We start from the raw sequence: 7,807 nt of genomic DNA, 5'->3' as shown, positions 1-7,807 counted from the left end.
AGTGGAGTATGTACATTTCCATCAGATCTATGCCTACATCTGTGGGACCAGCATCTTTCCGCTGCACTACTCTGTTACTTTATACCTATATCTATGCATGTATAGATATTATCACCTTAAATGCTAAAAATAATCTAATGAATTACATTCTGTAGTTTGTAAAAGAGAAAATTAGTACTGCAGAGACAGCTAAGTGGCTAAATGCACATGCTTGCAAAGTCTGCTGGTCCAGGCTCAATCTCCAGCAGCAAAAAGTGGTGCAAACATCAGGTGTTTTTTCTATTATATTTTTCAGCAGCAAAAGACTCTGGTGCATCCATACACACATACACACACACACACACACACACACACACACACACACACTTTTTTTTGGATCCCGCAAATCCGACACACACACACTTTTTAAAAAGAGAAAACACAATTCATAAGTATCAAGTTACTAGATAATATGAAGCAAAGTTGGGAATCAAACCCAGAACAACTGGCCTACAAGCTGTGAGCTTCCTGCACTGCACCAGGTGTCCTGATAAGTCTAGGATGTAATTCTGAGTGCATGGTGACTGGGGAAAGCAGGCACAGCAAAGCACATGTGGCCTCAGCTATAAGTGCCTATGCCATTGGCTCAAATTTCTCACCCTTCTGAATACAACATAAATGAACATTACACTTGTATGTATTTCAGAGTTCCAACCAAATTCTAGCATATAGACAAATGCACACATTTGATATATTGGTATAATGAGACTGATTGCATACCTATCTACTTTCAATGATATTAATATATTTTGCTCTTACTTGGGAAATAAATATTATGGATGTTTTGCTTTTGGCAAAATTAAAGTTCAAGTTAAATCTTCAGGCAGAAAAATACAACAGAGGAGGATTGTTCCTTAAATATGCATCTCATTGTAGTTTCTTTATTTCTCTGTGGAGTAAATTAGACATATCAAATTGTACAGAAAAGAGCTAGCATAATAGGTCCAACTCTGCTCTGCTTGGACTCTTGTAAGGTGAGCTCTTGGCTCAAGTCTGGGAATAGCATTTTAGGAGAGTTCCCACCATACCCTAATTGATAAAATGACTCATTGGACTAAAGGATTTGTACAAACAATGTCGTTTGTGCTGAACACCTGCTTTCCTTCTGGGAGTCTGGAATTTTGACTCATACTAGCAAAGGACACTGATTTTAAAAACCATGGACACAGGGCTTCTAACAAGCCTGCCTGGTAGACACCAGTTCCCTCATGTTGTAACAGCTCTTTGCTGGAGGATTTAAGTGATCCTCTGGGAGAACATGTTGACAGCATGTTCCTGGTTTCCTCCAGACATCACTTTATGTATCTTCTCCCTGTACTGATTTTCATTTGTTTCTCTCTGATATACTAACAGATACACCAGAACTGAATACCTCCATACTAGTTCCTGTGAGTTTTCCTTAGTTCATTGCCAAAGCCACAGGTGGTCTGGATGACCAATACACAAATGAGTTTGGATATTTGGTTGCATCTTAATAAAGAAGGAGGTGATGTTACTTGCAACAAAATGGATGGACCTGGAGGACTCATATGAAGCTGGAGAAAATTAGCCAGAAATAAAAAGAAAGCTGTGGCATCACTTTACTTGTTTTTAGAATATCAAATATATGGCAACAAAGAGTGGATCAATAGTTACCAGGAATGGAGATAGTGGCCAAAGGGACAAAGTTGCAGTTATCCAGAATAAATACATCTAGTGATATACATAGCATGATAAGCTGAGTAATATTGATAAACAGATAATAATGTTTCATTAGTTACTAGCAGTTTCCTGAGAGTAGATTTCATAGGAACTCCTCACTCTTCCAAAATTTGGCACCTATGCAATAAAATGAATATATTGCTTTGCTTAACTACAGCAATCATTTCACTAGATATAAGAATATTAAATCATCATGCTGTATACCTTTAATAGGATATTGATTAAAATTTTAAGACCTTCACCAAAAAATGTTTATAACTATTTGTTTAAAATTTTAAGGCCAGGCTGGAGAGATGGCTTAGTGGTTGAGGTGTTTGCCTGCAGAGCCATAGGAACCATGTTCAGTCCCCCAGGACCCATGTAATCCAGATGGACAAAGTGGCACATGTGTCTGGAGCTCATTTGCAGCAGGTAGAGGCCCCGACACATCCATTCTCTCTCTCTTTCTCTTTCTCTTATTCTCTCTGCCTCTCTCTCTCAAATAAATAAATAAAAATATTTAAAAATGTTAAGGCCTTTGGAATTATTGGTTCCAGCCCAGTGACATATTTATTAAAGGAGTTTTCTTTTCATCCTAATGTTGATATATATAGTCATTTGAAAACAGGAAAAGAAATATTCTATCCTGCATGAAATTAGTAGCATGTTTGGTCACTTCTCATCCAGGGAGACCTTTCCTGATGGTTACTTGGTAGATATTGAGGTATCCAGAAACACAGAGCCTCATGTGTTATTCCACAAGGGTATCTTTAGAGATTAGAAATACTAGGGAGGTCCAAGTAAAAAGGTCATTATCACATGTCAAAGGTCATATATACTCACAATACCAGATACAGGATCATTACCAGAATTCATTTTAATGTTCCTACAGTGTAAGGTACCACTCAGAGAAGTAGAAAAGTATAGCATGGAATTGAGAGTTAAGTTTTTTTTTTTAATTTTTTTGTTTATTTTTATTTATTTATTTGAGAGCAACAAACAGAGAGAGAAAGAGGAAGATATATATAGAGAGAGAATGGACGAGCCAGGGCCTCCAGCCACAACAAAGGAACTCCAGATGCGTGGGCCCCCTTGTGCATCTGGCTAACGTGGATCCTGGGGAACCGCCCTTGAACAGGGATCCTTAGGTTTCACAGGCAAGCGCTTAACCACAAAGCCATCTCTCCAGCCCGAGAGTTAAGATTTTACTGGTAAGACCCTGACAGTGTCTTCCAGATTTAGATATTGAAAATACCTATTCTAGGGGATGAGGAGAAGGCTTAGTGTGTAAAGTTTGCTACGCAAGCATGCGAGCTTGAGTTCTAATCCTGAACACCCATGTAAAATGCTGAGTGTGGCAGCATGTACCAGTAATAGGGTTAGCTATGCTAGTTACGGAGACAAAGTTAAGGGGATTCCCTGAAATTTACTGGCTAGTTTGTCAGTGGCAGACCCTGTAAGGAGAAGAGAAATTGGGTAAGACACCTGTAGTTAATGACTGTTCTCCATGTGCATATGATCACACATACATACATACATATGTACACTCACAAAGAAAGAAAATGCCCACTTTTATGATACAAAGCAACTAGTGTATGATGAAAATGTTCATTGGATTGATTATGAGGGGAGCTGGTACATAAAAAGGTGTTATCTTGGAGTATTCCTTTTTGGAGAGAGTTTTCCTACATAGCTCAAGCTTGTCTCTGATTTGTAATCCTCCTGCCTAAAACTACTGAATGCTTGCATTTAACAAGATGTTCCTCCAGGCTTTTCCATGTGACCTCAGAGGTAATACTTAAGCTTCTCTCTTATATTTTTCAGTATTTTCTTTACTACTTATTTACCTCATTGTAAACATATTAAAATTTGTTGAACATGGACCAGCTTATAATGTTATGACAAGTAACTGTCTTTCTCTTGAATGAAGATTCAAAGTTTCATACTCAAATATCTTCACAAATTCGTTTTTTAGGGAAATAAAGCAAATTTATTCAAATTATTTCAAGAGGAAAAAAATCTCAGGCTGAAAATCTTCCATCTATTGGGCACTATTCATAGTATGATAATGATAGTGAAAAACCAAACTTGTTTACCATTGACTAGTGCATACAAATAGCCAATAGGCAAATATGACAGGTTTCAGAGTTTAATTTACTTGAACAAGATGCAATTCCAGCCTCAGTCTACTAACTGCTTAATTCTCTTTAGCCATAGTGGTTTCATTTCCTTGGCCTGAGGTTTAGATGAAATTGAAGTAAATGAGATGCTTCATGCCTCACATGTGTGAGATTTTGTTTCTCCTGAAAATACCCACCCAGACTGCACTTTTGATTGAATCCAGTACTTGTGATAGTTATCTGAAAGTGCTGGTACTTCCCAATTTCATCAGGTGATAACACAAGCACTGAAACAGCATTGGGATGTTTCTCACCCTCATCATCAAGACTCACTGCCTCCCGTCATCAGAATTTATTGAGCATTTACAGTGTACTGGGCACAATAGAACATACAGAAAACATTGTCCCTGCTCGTGAGGAGCTTGCATTCTAAAAGAAAAAAATATACCCCTCCTATAAAATGGCAGTTTTGTTCGGTGTTTTCTGTAAAGTACTGAGGAAATATTTGGTAGGGTGTGAGCTTTGGGTATAACTTAGCCCCATCATTATTTAAAGAGGAAGGGAAAGGATTTTAAAGGCAGACAGTGACAGACCATTCAGGATAGGGAGACAGACACAATCTCATCAACTAAGGAGAGACGTGCTGCAGTAAAGGGGAGAGGGGAAGTGTGTCGGGTGCAAGCAAAGGAAGCAGATCATTATCTTAGACATGAGTGGAGCCAAAGATCATGCGGCCTTTCCCAAGTACATGGCCACTAAGTAGGACTGGTTAGTACCAAGATAAGAGGCTAAAAAGGTAGGTAATCTTGCACACTTGACAAATGGAAAGAATAAAGGATCAAATCAAAGGCAGGCTATAAGAATACCAAGATAGTTTTTAAAAACAAAGTGATTTGGAAGCACAGAACTTATAATTTCATGATGGGCCATGAATATTGTGGCTTCCTAAGTTAGAAAATGCCATATACCAAAACTTTAAAATGGAGCATATTACCTTTTGCCAATCTGTCCCCATTTCCCCCAAAAAGTTCATTTCACTGGGAAAGGGGGAGAAGAAGAAGGGGAGACATGGTAGAGAATGGTAGTTATATTAGCATTTTTTGTTATGATAGACTTGGTAAAAGCCCATTAGCTGCCAAAGGGAATACAGACTTTCCAAGAATGTACAATTTCCTTTAGAGAAGTTTCAAAACCAAGACTAATTTACATGGAAAGCAGTAGAGAAAGTAGTTAAAAAGTCTATTCATAAAACTTTCATTTCACTGACATGAATTTAATACACACATTTCTTAACAATTATGCTTGGATTGTTCATGAAAATTTCATAAGACATTAAACAAGCTAGCCATCATCTCAAGTTATTTCCCTGTTAACTATTTTTACAGCACATGCATGTTAGGCAAGTATCAAAAAGAAAAAATCACAAAAGCAAAAAAAAAACCCTAAAAAAGTTAAATACATGGGATTTTTGTTTACTGCAGTGCTTGATACACATGAAGTCATGAATACCAAGAATTCATTTTACTGTACTTTTACACTTGGTCTTAGGTTGCCTGAAAGATTTAAATACAAATAAAATGTGCAGCAAAAATGATGAAAGCAATCAGGAACTTTACAAATAATGGAATGTGAACTATTTCTGCCCTTATACAGAGTAAATTGGGTCACAACTTTTTCTAAAGACCACTTCTGTAGCTGCAGTCAAAGATGTGCATGCTGAGATTGACTATTCCACAGAAACACATGATGCCAACATGTAGTATTCCATGGGATATCTACTTGTACCACAGCCTTGTAAATGCTCCAACCTTAAAGTACCCACAATAACTACACTTATGACTGGAACCAGTTATCCCTTTTATTCTACCAGGACAAACCAATATGTAGCCAGTATTCTTTGCTTAGACATGGAAGCAGTTTTTTTAAAGCATTTTTTTATTAATTAGTTTTGTATTCAGCAAATACAGTCATTTTGGTACCATTTTTAGGCTCATCCCTGGCCTATCCCCTCCCCATTGGCCCCTCCTTGTTGAGGTATATGGGTCGTGCATTGTGGAGTTAGCCCACATTTATGGGTAAGATAAATGTCTCTGCATATCATGACCCAACATGTGGCTCTGACATTCTTTCTGCCCCCTCTTCCACAAAATTTCCCTGAGCCATGTTGGGTTCATTTTTGGTCTGCTTCAGTGATGAGGTATTGGGGGCCTCTGAGGCTCTGGCTCTCTGATTTGGTAGCAGTTGATTGTTCTGCGTGTTGGTCTCCTTCCCCCTTGTGCTGGTATCCGGTTCATCAGGAAAACAGCACCCTTGCTTGTTTCGCCAGTTTTTCTTAGTTTCAGCTGGGGCCCTTTTGAGGTATGATGGGGTGGCTCTCTCCTTAGGCTCCACATCTATCTGAAAAAGAGAAACAGATTCTCCAACGGAGAGTAAGTTAGCACCAGGACAAATGAAATAACCCTTACATTTTTTATAGAGAATTTAATAGGTGTAGACCCTCTTGTAGCTCATGATTGATGGTAGCTTGATATTGGAGAGTGGGCTTATGTTCGGACTGGCCCCTGTGAAGCCACAATATACCTAAAGTACCATGCCAAGCATTTTTAATGTGTATAAAAATTTCCACACCCCCATATTGGCCACCTCAACATGAAAATGAGTAACTCCCTAAATGTTAATTGGCTCTACTCCCCTAATATTAAACATAAAAACCACACGGGAAATATAGAAATTCAAATAGAAGTAACATAAACCTGTCATAAGTTGTGAACAAAAAACTGTTTGTGGGACAGCATGGATGACAAATGGTCTACTGTGTAAATTTTAGAATGAGGCAGACAACAGTTGGAAGGCTGGTTAATTTTCCTCACCTTCTCTTGCTTCCGCTTCGTCTCCTTGGGTGTCTGATGTCCACAATGTCAAGTTGTCTCTCAGTAACTGCACTATTAGTGTGCTGTCCTTGCATGACTCTTCACTTAATGTATCAAGCTCAGCAATGGCTTCATCAAAAGCTGTCTTTGCAAGAGAGCAGGCTTTCTCTGGTGAGTTCCGAATCTCATAGTAGAACACAGAGAAGTTAAGGGCCAGGCCCAATCTGATAGGATGTGCTGCATTTCCTTTTTGCTGATTTCAAAAGCTTCTCGGTATGCTTGTTGTGACTGATCCACAATCCCTTTCTTGTCATCACCAGCAGCAACCTCAGCCAAGTATCCGTAGTAGTCTCCCTTCATTTTCATATAGAAGACTTTGCTCTCTGCTTGTGAGCATTGGGGATCAAGAATTTTTCCAAGAGAGAAAGTACATCATTGCAGATATCTCTTAGCTCCATCTCAATTTTCTCTCTGTATTCTCGAGCCATCTGCTGGTTGTTTTTTTTTTTTTTTTTCAGCACCTTCCATCATTTGCTCAATACTTGAGACCACCCTCCAAGATGACCTACGGGCTCCTATGACATTTTTGTAAGCAACAGAAAGAAGATTCCCCTCCTCATTAGTTAATTGAGCTCCTTGCTCCCTTACAGACTTCATGCAGGCTGCCATGTCGTCATATCGCTCAGCCTGCTCAGCCAGTTTGGCCTTCTGCACCAGCTCATTTTTATCCATGACTGTGTCCAGAGTGGGAGGCGGGCGGATGGATGAACCAGCACATGGCAGTCTCTGGGCAGCGGCAGCAGCTGTCAATGGATTTTGCTGCTCCCAGGATATAGCCGCTCCACAGACCTGGGGTTTCCTCCACAAATTCTTAAATATGATATATTTTCAAAATATATGGAAACATCTGCATCTTCCCAAAACCTGATATTGCTCTACTCCCTTTTGCATTTGATAAAAATTAAGATTCACACTGCCAACACCACAGGACATCAAAGTCATGTTTGAAGATTCCAAAAAGAAAGAAACAATACTTGCAGACACGTTTGAAGACTTTCTGTTGAACTACTTGACCCCATCCTGCTCAGCAAGTCGGTT

General features: G+C 39.0%; 1 pseudogene; it reads right to left on the bottom strand.

The window, feature by feature from the left end:
* Positions 1-6,695: 6,695 nt before the first annotated feature.
* Positions 6,696-7,441, bottom strand: LOC101596252 (annotated as a pseudogene).
* Between the last annotated feature and the right edge of the window lie 366 nt (positions 7,442-7,807).

The sequence above is a fragment of the Jaculus jaculus genome, chromosome 15 (assembly GCF_020740685.1).
Source record: "Jaculus jaculus isolate mJacJac1 chromosome 15, mJacJac1.mat.Y.cur, whole genome shotgun sequence".
NCBI lineage: Eukaryota > Metazoa > Chordata > Mammalia > Rodentia > Dipodidae > Jaculus > Jaculus jaculus.
The sequence above is the reverse complement of the archived record's forward strand: the minus strand, read 5'-3'. Positions and strand labels throughout refer to the sequence as shown.